Genomic DNA, 15883 nt, shown 5'->3' with positions numbered 1-15883 from the left:
ATATACTCTTAATTTCCTTCCCCAATCTTTAAGCCCTCCCTTGTAACAAATAATTCTCAGGCGAAACAAATATACACACTTGCTTGTTCAAAAATCTCTGTCAAATATTATGCTTCTAGTCCATCAACTTTCTGCCAGGATGTAGACAAAAAAAAAATGTCTACATCTCTTAGAATTAGAATCTCTTTTGATTCTAATCAAAAGAGAACAGAAGGGGGTGGCTAGATGCCACAGTTAATAGAGTACCAATCCTGGAGTTAGAAGGAACTGAGTACAAATTCAGTCTCACTTAACACTTACTAGCCATATGTCCTTGGGCAAGTCACTTAACGCCAATTACACTGCCTTCCCACCCTCCAAAAAAGCAAAAAAGAAAGAGAGACAGAGACAGAGAGACTGAGAGAGAAAAGAGAAGGACATTTGAAAGAAAACAAAGATAAACAGTGCAACTTAAAATTCACATGTTGAATTTTTAACATACTAGTATTAAGTGAGACTGGTCAGTTACAGCCCAGTCCTTGAAGTTCTCATGGATATTCAGTATGGATGCTTCTTAGCATATATAATGGAAACCTAGGTGCACACATGTTCTATGTCTGTTTCTTCTTTTACTAGATTCTTTTATGATTGGAAGTTGATTTGAGGGTGTATACAAAAGACTCGCAGAGGTTAAGTCTCTTTCACAGCAGTGTGGTGACTACTAAAACTTTTTATTGGGGAGAGAGACCTGGTCTGAAAGTAATATCTATCTTCTATGGAATTCCAAGTAAATACTGAGAAGGAAAGCCCCTGCTTAGTTCAGAAGAATTGGTATTACTGAAGTTTCACAAAGTTATGAAATATTTAACAGATAAAAGAAAAAAGTTCTTCAAAAAAATAGGTTCTTCGTACTTCATGCCAGTGGGCTTATGAGAAAAAATTTCAGGAATACTCAGTGTATTGTCTCTATCAGACTGAGGGTAGAAATTCGTCAGAGTTCTTTATTTTCTGCAAGTTATATCCTGCTTGATTCATCCTTTGCCATATTATTTTCCCTTCACTTCAGGGTTGTATGTGAGCGAATGGAATGAACTTGACTGAGGGCATGATTGGGGTGGGTGGGATTGGTTCTAGAAACTTTGGAAATATAGTATACAGTAGATATATCATTGATATGAATGTAAAAGGTAATAATGTCTTGTTTGTCATTCTAGCATTGTGAGTACAGAGAAGGATTGCAAATGAGAGAAGCACGTCTTTGGATGTGGAAGGGACAATGAAAATGCAAAGCCCTTGACCAGTTGCTACTAAAGGAAGATTCCAGGATTTGGAGGAGAAAATTTGTAGAGGTGATATAGATAGGTAGATATAGTTATATATATATATATATATACACATACAAATAGAGATATTTAAGAATACAGGTATAGAGATATAAACATATAGCTATAGAAGTATGTTAACAGATACATGATATAGATAAATGTATATATAAATATATTTAAATAGAAAGAGATATGTCTAAATAAGTATAGATGATGTAGAGTGTATAGATGTAATCACATATACATTTATTTAAAGAGCAATTCATCTGAGCTTAGAGAAGTTGATGAGCCAAAATATGAAAATGTGAACCCCTCAATGACCAGACTGAAATGTAAAATTAACTATTGGACCTCAATTTCCCTAGCTGAGAAATTAAAGGGCTTGATTATATCACCTCTAAAGTCCTTTCCAGTTTGAAATCTGTAATATTTAGAAAATGATATGCTATAGAATAAAAAAAGACAAGAGATCAGAGGAATAAATGTTTAAATGAATAAGAATTTTTTAAGGAACCCAACAAACAATTTTTTTTGAGTGCCATAACCAAGAAGTTTCGTTTTATGGGCAAGCTCATAACCAAGATGCAGGTGTAGCTAATGTACCCTTGATATGAGAGGACATGTGTTATATAGTGGAAAGAACACAGATTTTGGTGTCAATATTATTTTGAAGGGCTCATCAGGCTCCAGGACCCATGCTTACAAAATTCTGAACTCTGTTTATTCTCACAAACAATTAAATTAAGTTCAATTCAAGAACCACCACCTGCCTTGTTTCAGGCACTGTGGTAAGCATGAGAGATAAAGACAAAATCAAATAGTCCTTGTTCTGAGAACCATAAATTCTACTGAGGAAAAGCAACATGAACACTAATAAGTAATTGCAAAATATAAATCCAAGAGTAATGTCACTAAAGGACATTATACAACTAAAGGAATATGCAAATAAAATTCTCCACACCTCCCCAGGTTCCCACAAAAGGGGAAGTTCTTTGGATAGTTAGGGATCCAAGGGACATCCTATAATGGGATTGAAGTCCAAAAGGATGCTAGACTACTTGTTGTTGTATGGATTTGCCTTTTTCCATGCCAGAGACAAGGCAGAAAACACATAAATGACTGAATTAAAAAAAATCTATTCTGCCTACAGCCAAATTTTTATCAGCTTGAAAATGTTTTGCCAGCCCTTCTGATGTTAACCAGTGTAATGTACATGAGTGTAGCTTAGATAAGTATGAACTGATGCTAGGGGTTATCATTTAAATTTCCATTAAGGTGATGCTGTCTAGTAGTATACATTTAGGCTTTTGGCCTCTGGACTTGTACTAATTGGTATTACCAGAAAAATATGGTAATTTTCTAATCATTTTTTTTAACATTAAGGGTAGTATTCCCTCTAAATTAAGAGAAAAGAAAATGCTATTCACATAGCTTCTCATTTTACTATTACATATTTCTTAGCATTCTAAATCACATTTTGCATTGGATTTTTTACAGAGCTCATGCCCCATATTCTAAGTGATTATTTTTCACAGATCAAATACAAGTGATATCAATATTTTCCATAATTCTTAGATCACAAGTGATGGACATTGTCAATTTGCATTTAACACCAATATTATACCACTCATGTGACATGATAATATGTCATGGAATATTACCAATCATGCAAGATGGAAATAGTTCAATTAAAGGTGAAGAATAGGTATATCACCAGCATGAGCAAGTTGTAACATATAAATAAAGAATTTTACAGAAGTGATACAAAGGATTTTAGAGGGAAAAAAAGACATGAAAGAAAGATAATTTAGTCATATAGCAAGACCAAGGAGCAACAGATGCACATTCTATGTTATCCATTGGTATTTCCACAATATTAGGAAACCCATAGATGGCTTCCAGCTTTAGATTTCTATGTTTAACTTAAGTGACTTGCTTAAGTCACATGGCTAGTAAATATCAAGTGTCTGAGGCTGGATTTGAACTCAGGTCCTCCTGACTCCAGGACCAGTGCTCTACTCACTGTACCACCTAGCTGCCCCAAGAGACTATATTTCTAAAACAAAATTTCTTGGAATGACCTGGCATTGATATAAGCGAGATCTCTATTTTTGGAGAGAATTCATTCACAAAGAGTGCATGGATCCATTGGAGTTTAGCATTTTTGACTTCCTTTGTTTCTTCAGCACTTACTTCCTGGCACATGCCAAACACTTAATAAGTGCTTGTTGATTGATTAGAAATAAAGTTGGTAGAGTAGGAAACTTGATGACATTATTCAGGTGATAATAGTCTAACAGAGTGATCATACAAAGAATCTTTCTAGAAGTCTATTATTTGCTTTACTTGGTTCAACACTATTCCCTACATCACTTTCTTATAGCTATATCAAGGAAACTTTTCGAACCATGACCCTTTCCTTCAGAGGGTAAAGGATTTTTTTTTTCATTATTACATGTTCAGGGTATTTCTTTGTTGTTGGTTAACTGGTTTCTAGCAAATTGTTCTGAGGTTGCAAGATAAGCTGATCCCAAAATAGGAATTAGGCGCCTTAGGAGGTAGCAGGTTCTCCTATCACTGGATATGTTCAGACAAAGGCAATGAAACCTATTTTCAGGGAATATTTCGAAATATTTCTTGATCAAAAAGCAGTAGGCTTAGATGACCATTGAGGTCCTTCCAAATATGAGATTCTGTGATTTTGTGATCAACCATGGAGATGTGCAAAATTTAGCTAAGCCAACTTTGGCAACATCAAAATTTTCACTGGGCAACAAGAGAGTCTCAAGAGGGACTTGATTAAAGGTTTAACAGGAGTGGTGAAATGTTGGATCTAATAAGAAAATGAAGTGAATCTAGAAAGTATATTTCTATAAACATCTGAGTGATTATCTTGGCTTTGGATAATTTTTTTTTAGAAGTTTGGGGTTCAAGATCTTTATCCCAATGAAATCTAGAGATTAGGATCATAGATAAAATATAAAATTTCCCTCAAGTTTGAACTTACCCATTATATCTGGCTAAAGAATTTAAGTGAGACAAACTAACCAAGTTAGACAAAGAGTGTGTTCCAAAGGCACAGAGAGCAGGGGTGGGGTAGGAGATGGAGAAGAGGATAGGGACAGAGGAGAGAGACAAAGAATCAGAAAGAGAAAGAGGAAAAGAAAAAAAAGGAGGGAGACAGAAATTGACAGAGGAAAAAAAAAACGGCTTAAGTCTTCAGTGGATGAATTACTAATAGCTACAGAATGGCAAAAGAGGTAGCAGCCATTTGGGTCCTGTAGACGTTTACTCCAGCATCATCTTGAGATTTCTGAAGATCTTCCAAGAATATGCTCTTTTAAAACATATTTTATAGTTCAGTTTTGGCATGAAGAAAGCATGACCCTTCTTCAGGTACACCTCTGACAAAAGTCTTCACTCCCACCCCCAGTTACTATGTCATTCTCTCTCTTGAAGTTATGCTTGACATTTAAATGTGCACAGGTTATAAATCCCAGTCCCCAAAACTGAATGAAGACCTTGAGGGACCTCCTTGCTCCCTCATCTTTGTCCATGTGCATCTCCAGGACCTGGCATGCCTTGGAAGATGGTAGCTGCTTAAACATGTTTATGGAATTGAATTTTAAATGCACATCATTTGAAAGATGATGTTGCTCCTAGGGAAAAAAATTGAAAAGAATAAAGAGTTTACATTGGAACCACCACCTATAGCTGTTCTTTAAGAATAGCAACTCTAGGGTGGCTAGATGGCACAATGAATAGTGCACCAGTCCTGGAGTCTGGAGGACCTAAGTTCAAATAAAGCCTCAGGCACTTAACACTTGCTAGTGTGACCTTGGGCAAGTAACTTAACCCCAATTGCCCTGCCTTCCTCCCTCTGAAAGAAATAGCAAAAAATAAAAAAGAATAGCAACCCTGATTCCTACTAATATGGTATGAAAGGATAAGTAAGTTTCAAAGGGCATTTTTAGAGCAAGTATAATTTTGGTTGATTCTTTGGCATTGAAATCACACTTAATACCCTTTCTATTCTACTTCTCCCCTTCATTCCCTTCTCCTCTTCTTGTTTCCTTATTCTTTCTCTCTCTTTTCTCCCTCTACTATTTATCTCTCTTCTTTGTTCCCTGTCTGCTTCCCTCTCTTTTTTTCTCTCCCTCTTGTTTTTCTCTCTGCCTCTCCTTTCTGGCTCCCTCTCCTTTTCTCCTGTCCCTCTTCTTTTTTCTCTCTCTCCTTTTTCTTCCTCTACTTTCACCCTCACTCCCCTCTTTTCTCTCCTTCCATTCTTCTCTCTTTCTCCATCCCTTTTCCTTTATTTCTCTCTCCTCCTCTTTCTTTTGTAGTTCTCTGTTGCAATGGTAATTTGAAGATCTTCCCTTCCCCTTCATGGGCCCCAATTCAAGCCCAACAAGAGCAGCTTGTTTAGGAGAGGCTTGTTTTTCATCAAGGCTCACCCTTTTGTTATTGTATAATTTGACAGTGGATCATAAAGATTGGGATGTCCTCTGACCCTGAAGAAGGCTATATAATCTCTGAAGTGAGGTTTTGCTATGGGACTCACTTATGGGAAAAGTTGTATGATTTGGCCATATTGATTTGGGTAGCCTTTGGGTAGATGTTGATGCTTCTCTGTCTGGTAACTAACTATGTATATATGTAATGGTCAAAACAGCTAGAAGCTCTGTCTGTGGGTCTGTTGAATTGTGTTATTTTATCTGTCTGTATTTTTTTGTCTGCTTGTAATTTCTATTTCTATTTTCTCTGAAATTCAGGGTGCTGACTTTTTCCCCAAACTAACTAAATAAGATATACATTTGATTAAAGTAATATTGTTAACCCCTTTTGAGTTCTTTCCTTTAGAAAAGCAGATCAAATAAATTGTGCTAGCAGCCATCCTCAGTATGCTAGGGTGCTTGCTGTTACATCTGTCTTCCTGCCTCTTTCCCTGTGCTTCTTATTTTGTTTCTCCCTTCACACTTCTCTCTCTCCCTTTCCCCACCCTCTCTCACTCTATTTCTCCTTCCTCCTCCCCCTTTTCCCCTCCATTTCCAATTTCCCCTTTTCCATCTCTCTTCTCCCCTTCCTTCTCCTTCCCCTCCCTTACCCCCACATATAAACATGTGTATACACATATTTATACTATTTGCAGCAATACTTTTAATTTGAGTAACCCACTGTAGTATTTAATTTGAGATTGGAAAACTGTATCAGAAATAGCAGTTTCTACAGGTTATGGGCAGTGACAATGCTCTGCTCTCTTTCCAAGGGGTTGATAGGCAGTACTTGGGGAGCAGGACAGGGTTCTGATTGCCTTCCTAGTAGGATTCCCTGAAGTGCCACCTGTGTATCAGGGTAGCTGCTTGATTAGGATTTTGGTTTTTCAAAGAGGAAAAGAAGAGTTTCCCTGCATGGGGTTTTGGCAACCTACCCTCTTTTCTCTTGCACAGCCACACTAAGCATCATCCATATTCTCACTAGGTACTTACTGGGAGACACAAAGGTGATGATGCTGAGTTCTTCCTATAGAAGGGAAGCACTTAATGGGGCAACCCTTTACCTTTTCTGCTGATTTAAAGCAGTTTTGGATTGAATTAATTTCAAAACTACTTGCTTGCATATAACACTCATGCAGCACAATTGATTTAAACAAAATTATATGTAAGTGAAATGCATTTATACTTATACCTTTGACACTAAGAATAGAAAATCTTTTCCCCCTATAGTTCATTACCATCTTGTATAAAGAAGAGAATAGACCTTTCAGAATTCTATAAGCCTACAACTCTATTGTTTAGTCTAGTTTGAAAGAAAGAATACTATTTCACGGTTAATGTTTCATTGATCTTTTCCATAAGTAATATTTTTTTCTACTTTGAGTAAAAGGAAAAGGGAAACAATCCTTTGACAGCCCTATTTTTCTTATGATTTATAGTCATTTTCCAATGCACCTTCATATCTTTCATACAATAAAGTGCTATTCATACATATACATATATATTATATGTGTGTATGTGTATGTATATGTGTGTATCCCATATATATGGGATATAATATCAAACACGTAAAAAATTAAGATTTATATAATATGTTGAAGTTTGTAAAGCACTCAGCACACATTACCACTGTTGAGCTTCAAAGCAATCCTATGAGGTAGGTAAAACAGGTATTATTATCCAAATTTCCATATGAGGATATTGAATTTTAGAGAACTCAAGTGATTTGCCTATTATCATTTACCTAAAAAATGTTAAAGTAAAATTCAGACCCAAAGTTTTCTGATTCTTACTTCAAAACACTAGTTACTACATATCTTATGTCAAGGCATGTTTGTCTTAGAATAGAGTATCACCATTTCCAACAGAAATATAATGAAGTGATTTGATTTAATTCATTACCTCTGATTTTCCCAGTTCCTCATGTTGAAATTTTATTTTTTAAATGTACAACAAGCCTTTCCTAATCTGACCCCTTCCTTTTTTGACAATTTTCTTATACCATACTTTATCCCATTCCAACTCTGTGACCCAGTTTCCTCTTTGCTACATCTTGAATAAGACAATCCCATCACCTGAATGGGAGGATTTTTTCTCAGGATTTTATTCCTGGAATTTTGCTTTCCTCATTTCTTCCTCTTAGATTCCCTGACTTTCTTCAAATATATGCTAAGGTCCCAAATTTGGCAAGAAGCCAGTATCCCATGTTTTAGTCATTTTCTTTGAGATTGCCACCAGTTTATTTTATATTAATTACCATGTTATTTGTACATTAGACCCATTGAAAACAAGGACCATTTATTTGCTTTTAGTTTTGGTGTTTCTTCCCTGTGTATCTCCAGCATTTAGCAGTGATTGGCTCTCAGGGAGGGACTCAATAATTTCTAGTTGAATAGCTAAAGTCTTTTGAACACATTAAAAATTATAGAATTTAAAAGTAGGAATATAGACCTAAATTAAGCATACACAATTGAAATTCAGCAAAAACAATTTGAGCATAATGTTATATAATGTTTATATAGGACAGGCTATAAACTATATGTAACTGGGTTTAGAGACAGGAAGGTCTAGTTAAATGGCACCTCTGACTCCAGCTGTAAAAAGTTGGCCAATTATTTAATTTCTGTTGGCTTTAGGGCACTTCCTGGGACTTGTTTACTAAGTCATAGATGAGTTATGGTCTACAATGAAGGAGATAATTGTCATACCAGTAGTTGTCTGCTTTTGACAACATCAAAGATCCTTTAGGAACATTCTAGAAAAGGTAGGAATATTGGGAAAAATCAAATAATTTCATTCATTAAGATATTATTTATTTCATGGGTTCCAGAGCATTACATATACAATTCATCAACTTCTCACTTTCAGGTCTGAGTAATTATGCTTGAGAATTCTTGATTAATGTAGAGTACTTATGTTCAGCAAAAATTTCAGAAGAAATCAGACATCAGTGAATTAATGTGTTTATTAAACACCTACTATGTACCATGCCCTCTGATGGATGCTGAGTATACAAAAGGGAAAAAAAATCAGTTCCTGCCTTCAAGAAGATAAAAGTCTATCATTTCTACAAATAAACATATAGAAGACATGTGAGTTGTGTCATGTGACTGGTACATGAGGTTATTTATTGTGAGATCCCCTCCTTATCTCCTCTCATTCAGATGCCTTCTGTCACTTTCTCTTCCTTCACTCCTCTTTCACATGATGAAATGGCCTTTTATATACCAAGGCTTACCACTCTATCTGTTCAAGTGATCCTATTCCATTTCATATCTTCCAAGCGATTGACTACTCTGTCATCACCAATATATCACTTATTTTCAGTCTCTCACTATCTACTGACTATTTTCCTACTACTTACAAACATGTCCATATCTCCCACATTCTGAAAAAAAAAAAACACCTCACTAGGTCCTTCCATTTCTTACCAACGACTCAAAAAAGTCATCTGCAATAAATGCCTTCATTTTCTCATCTTTCACTCTCTTCTTAAACTACTTACAATTTAGCTTCTGACCTTATCATTCCACCAAAATTGTTCTCTTCAAACTTACCAATTATTTTTAAGTTGACAAAGCCATTGGCCTTTTATCAATCCTCATTCAACTTCATGTCTCTATAGCCTTTGACATTGTTGATCATCCTCTCCTCCTTGATAATTTCTTTTCTTTATATTTTCAAGCAACATTCTACTGGTTATCCTCCTACCTACAAGACTGCACCTCAGAATTTTTATTTTGATTTTGCTTTGTTTTTGCTGGATCCTCATCCAAATCATGTCTTTTCAAAGTTCTTCTCGGTTCTCTTCTTTTTTCCTCTCTACTACTTTCCTTTGTTATCTAATCAGTTCACATGGATTTGATTACTATATCTATGATACTTATTCACAAAGCTACCTATCCTCCCCCAAACTGTCTTATTTTTCCAACCACCTTCAAAAATGTCCAACTGAATTTCCAATAGATATCCAAAACAAAAGTTATTATATTTCCCCTTAAACCATCCTCCCTGCTCCTAGCTTCCCTATTAATGCAAAGAGCACTGCATCCTCTCAGTTCATCAGCCTCCCAACTCCTCACTAGCTCTTACTTCCTCACATCTAAGGTCAGTGGATTTTACCTTTGCAAAATCTCTCAAATAAGTCCCCTCTGATACTACCTTCACTTTAGTGTAGGCCTTCATCCTAAACTATTGAAATAGAATACTGGGCCATCTAACAACCTCAAGGCTCCCCCCACTCCAATCTGTCCTGTATACAGACATTAAAGTGATTTCCCTAAAATTCAAGGCCTGATAGTCTTATCCCTATTCTTAATAAACCCCAATGACTTCCTTTTGCCTCCAGGATCAAATACAGAATGCTCTGTTTGTCATTCAAAGCCTTTCACATACTAGATGTTCCTACCACTTATTGCTCATTGTATACTCATTGATCTAGCTATAGTGATCTCCTGATTGTTCTATGAATAAGACACTCCAGATATTTTCTGTCTATCCTCCATGCTTGTAATGCTCTCCCTCTTCAACTCCATGTAGTGCCTTTTTTGGCTTCTTTAAATCCCAACCCAAATGACATTGTTTACATGAAACCTTTCAAAACTACCCTTAATTCTAGTTCCTTCCTGCTGTTATTTCCTATTTATCCTGTGTATAACTTACTCTGTGTGTGATGAGAGAGATTGATTGATTGATTGATTACATGGTGTCTCTCCCATTAGATCACAAGCTCATTAAGGGTAAGAATTGTCCTTTTTTTCTCTTTTTGCATTCCCATTACTTACTAGTTGCTTGGCATATAGTATGTTCTTAGTAAATGTTTACTGAGTAATTGATAAATTCAGATCCAAAACCAAAACCTTCTCACTAAATATGAGAAGGGAATTTTTAATGATGGAAGTGACTTTTCCAAGACCTTGGAATGATGTCATAATTCAGTAGGCAGAGAGTATTGTAAGCTATGTTATGCAGAAAAGAAAACATAATGAAGCTTTATAATTGTAGAATGATTTGATATTTATAAAACCCTTTCATGTAAAAAAATGGAATTTAAATTGAGGTTTAAAGAAGCCAAGGAAGTCAATAGGTAGTGAGGAGGGAGAGTATTTCTGGCATGGAGGATAGCCAGAGAAAATCCTCCCAGAGTTGCGAGATGGAAGGTCTTGTTTATAGAGCAGCGAGGAGGACATTGTCACTAGATCAAACTGAATCCTCACCACACTATTGTAAGGAAGGCAGATTATACCTACCATCCCAATATGGGAAACAAGTTGAAAGATGTTGGGAAACTTTGCCAATGTCATACAACAAATAAGTAGAAAAGCCCAATCCTGGATTGAAATCTAGTTCTTCAGATATTAGAACCAATGTTTTTTTTTTTCTGTGTGTGTGTGTGTGTGTGTTGCCATGCTGAGCATTCAAATAATGTGATCTCCATTATGCTTATAGGTCTTAGTGAGGGATAATGGGAAAAGTGCTGGCCCTCAAATTAGAAGACCTGAATTTAGAACTCATTTTCAATACTTTTTATCTAGGTGATCATGAGTCTGACCATATTTCTCTTAATGTCAGAGATGAATGTAAGATGCATCCATGCAATCATAACCTCTAAATAAAGTTATTCAAATTGGCGTAAATATATTTTTGTACTTAACATCATGGGATTATTTTGAGAAAGTTCTTTGAAAAAACAAAATCAGTGAAGTAAATGGAGGCAACCTATGGAAAACAAGCTTGGCATCATATTTGCCATATTCTGAACCCACAGACCTCTACCTCTACAAAGAAGCTGGGGGGATTGTCTTCTCATGGCTTTTCATTCGACCAAGCTTAATCATTATAATTTCATGAGGAAAGTGGTTTATAATTCTTAAAGTACTAAGTGAAATGTGTCATTATTTCCATATCTCCAACAACCCTGTGAATTTTTTGTAGAGTGTATCATTTTCCCTATTTTATCAGTGATAAAAGTCATAATCAGAGTTTGACACATTGATAAGAGAATACATGATATACTGAGTTTCTAGTCAGTTATGTGTCTTAGGCATGTTCACTCAATGAAGGCAGTTGAAGATCAGACTGGAATGTTCTTAGGGGAAGCATCTATATTGACAAAAAGAAGTTAGGGAATGATGCATAATTCCCTGTAACACAGAGAACCCCAGGTAGAGAAAAATATTATTTTCATAGAATACCAGATAGACAGCTGATCTTGAAGCTAGGAAGAATTGTCATATACTGACATTGTGATTTGCCTTAGTGTTCCAAAAAATCTCTCTAGTACTATGAGGTGTAGAAAATATGTCAACCTATATTGATAGAGGGAGTGTCTTTGCCTGGAAGATTCCTATATGGATAAAGTTACTGATCTAATGAACCTCCATAGAAACTTTCCCTTAATAGTGTGACACCAGAAACATAGCTCCTTTTTAAGAGCAATTCATATATTCTTTCTATTTATTTTGTGTAATTGCATATATACCTCATAATTTCTGGTACCCATCAACCAGAAGTGAGAGTTCAAGGTATATTGGGAGACTGAGGGAATGGATGTGTAAAATTTGTTTCTGGCAAAAACAAACAAACAAAAAACAGGCAATTCTATCCTTTCTGTTTCCTTAGTGCTATTTTGAAAACTTAAACAATATTGACAGACTGTATCTGCAGGACTGTGTGCAGTCCTAGACAGTGTATTTTCAAAGGGCATTAATAATTTCCAGAGCAGATAAGATGGTAAAGATAATTGAATTTATGCCATATGGGTATTATTGAAAGAACTGAGGAGTTAAAGGTGAAGAAGAGAAGACATAAGGGTGGCATTGATAGGTCTCTTCAAGTATTTGAAGAGTTGTCTCAAGTGGAAGAAGGATTTAATTTGATATCCTTCACTCTACATAGAGGAATTAGGAACAATAAGTAGAATATGCAAAAAGGTGAAATTCAACCTCATGTTAGAAAACAAACAGCATCCACAGCAAGCTCCTTAACAACTAGAACTGTCCAAAAAGGTGATGATTTACTTGTTTTAAGACATAAAGTTTTCCTCCATAAATTAAGCAAAGCCTGAGAGATCACTCATCAGAGCTGTTGTAGAAGGGGTTTCTGAGCAGGTATGATTTGAACTTGCTGGTATTTGATGGCCCTTCACACTCTGAGGCTCTGTGACTATACAGCAGCATACAGACTGATTGACAGAATGCTCACCACAGATGGCAACCAAATGTATTTAATAAGGCAAATAATATAAGAAAATCGATCAAATTTATAAAAGACTTTAGAGGTCATTTGACATAAACCCCTCATTTTGCAAATGTGTAAATTATGGCACAGAGAGAAGGTGAAAAGACTTTTCCAGTATCCCACAGAGAATAAGCACAAGATATAGAATTTGAAATCAAGTCTTCACAATCCAAATCCAGAGATCTTTCCACTATAATATACCATTTATCTGAGGAAATTGTCTAATGTTGTTAGTTTGTAAATTCCCTGGAGGAAAGAAACCTATCTTATCCAAACATTCTATCTTCTACAATATCTACTTCGAGACTCTGAAAAAAGTACTGGTTTGATATTTTTAAAAATACTTTAAATTGAATTTTATTTAATAGTACAAACTGGTTTTTAAAAGTTAATATAAAGGGGCAGCTAGGTGGTACAGTGAGTAGAGCACGGGCCCTAGAGTTAGGAGGACCTGAGTTCAAATCCAGCCTCAGACACTTAACACAAAAACTAGCCTTGTGACCTTGGGCAAGTCACTTAACCCCAATTGCCCTCCAAAAAGAAAAAAAATAATATATAGCTTTATATCTCCTAGGTCATAAACATGAATATTATTGTTCAATGACTTCACGTTAAAGATTACTTTTAAAAATACTTAGCTCTTTGTAATCTGTTGTTTTTTGTAACAACCTGGTTTTATTGATGACATAAATAATTCAGGAATGAATTAAGTTAAAAGCAGTTATGAGGAAGTAGGTACTTAGAGTGTAGAATAATAGTAATTAAGGACACAACTTTTTAGACCATTCAGTATATTTTGCATGAGTTTTTTATGCTCAAGAAAGAAGAAAAGAAAAGGAAAGGAAAAAGAGAAGGGCAAAGGAAAGGAAGTGGAGGACAAAGAAGGAAAGGGGAAAGAAGGATGGGAGGGAGGAAAAGATAGAAAGAAGGAAGGAAGACATCACATATAATATACACTGTGACATGTTTACATATCACTTTGAGTGCTCTACCACTTTAAAAACTTCATATTGGAAGATCGAGATATAATTTGAAGTCTTCCACATTTACACAAAAGTACTAATCCTTTCATTAACATATACATTTACTATATTATGTTTAAAACATCATCAATAGCATTTTAAGAAAGACTTATATGGTTGGCATATTTTATAACATTAACTGCAATGCTTACAAAAATACCCAGAATGATTACATGGTTCATAAAAAATTGAAAAGCATTTAGCAATGAACATCATATAAATGGTTGAATGGTGACCTCAATTACATGCAGCCAATTAATTAAAGGAGTATTTTTCCCCTGTAATCAGTGTTTATTTTTATACCAAGCTCCATGAGCATATAAATACCCACCTTGCTAATTTTCTGAGTGGACTGTTCTGTTGACTTTTCTTGAACTATAGATTTTTCTTCCTGAAAATTGGATTAATTTTCTCCAGATGGAAAGAAGGAGACTTCATAAAGTTGGAAAGCACTCAGTTTGGAGTTAGAGGACAAGGTTCTGAGTCCTAGATTAGACAATTATGAGATATAGGAAATGAATATGTCACTAGATATGTCCAGGCCTCAGTATCTTTCACCTAAAATGGGAATTATAATGACGTTGGCATTTCCCATCCATGAGGGTTGTTGCAAATAAAATTCTTCAATACACTATAAAGCATTATATAAATTTGGACTATTGGACTTATCACTAAAAAGACAATTCCTAGAAATATGAATTCATACACATTTTGAAGGAGAAATTTATATAACCCAGGAAAATTATTGTTAACACAGGGAACAGATTGGTGTAGTGAAAAACACATGGGTTCTGAGCCTAGATCTAGACCTGGATTCAAATACTACCTCTGGAGCTTGCCATTTATGTTACTCTGTGAAATCACTTAACACTCTGGTCCTGAAGGGACTCAATATCTTCTGAGTCTATATTCCTATTATCAACATCATATTTCTAAATGTTTCAGTGATTCTTTTTGTTCATTTTTCACATCATTATTACTTCCCAGTACCATTGCCCCTCAGAATCATCTCTTATAAACCAAAGCAATGTTATACAAAACAATCCAAATGAATCAGCCATGTCTTATAGCACATGCAGCATTCTGCCTTAATAACCCACCATATCTCTGTGATGAGAAGGGGAATCTGTTTCATCATAGGTCATCTGGAAATATTGGTCATTGTATCAATGTGAATCTGATCATGGGACCATACATTTAGCACTAAATTGGATCTCAGAGTTTCAGTCCAACCCATCATTCTATGAAAGAGGAAAGTGAGACACTGAGAGTTTAAGTAACTTCCCTAGGGTCATACAATTAATAAATATTTTAAGATAGAATTTTAACCCAGTTTTTCCTGGCTCCAGTTAAAGTGCAGCAGACATTAATACCATGCTGCCTCTGCATTTTTTATTTTTGTTTTTTGTGGGTACTTATGTCTGGACTTATGATTTTTTTGGGGTGTAGGGAATTTTCCTGGTGAGGAAACTCTCCCATAAATGCTTATCAGATTTTTCCTCTACTTAAAGACTGAAGATGTATTATATTTTAACAATTTATGTTTGACATTGTGTCTTGTTTTCTCCTTCACTCTTTACTAATTTTTATGAATCTTCCCAACTTTTTGTGAATACTTCATAATCACCATTTCTTATTCTAAAATATATTCTATTACATTTATATATGCTGGCTTTCCATCTGTTCCCAAATGAATAGTATTTTTCCTGGCTTTTATTACCATACAAAGACATAATGACTGTTATGATTATTTTGCAATATATGGGACCTTTCTGTTTTGATTGTTTGGTTTTTTTTTACAATCTAAAGATCCATGCCCAATACT

Source organism: Petaurus breviceps, unplaced genomic scaffold (genome assembly GCF_028583685.1).
Source record: "Petaurus breviceps papuanus isolate PSGF00001 unplaced genomic scaffold, PetGlider_PUasm1.0 225, whole genome shotgun sequence".
In the NCBI taxonomy this organism is placed as follows: domain Eukaryota; kingdom Metazoa; phylum Chordata; class Mammalia; order Diprotodontia; family Petauridae; genus Petaurus; species Petaurus breviceps.
This window is presented reverse-complemented; position numbering follows the sequence as displayed.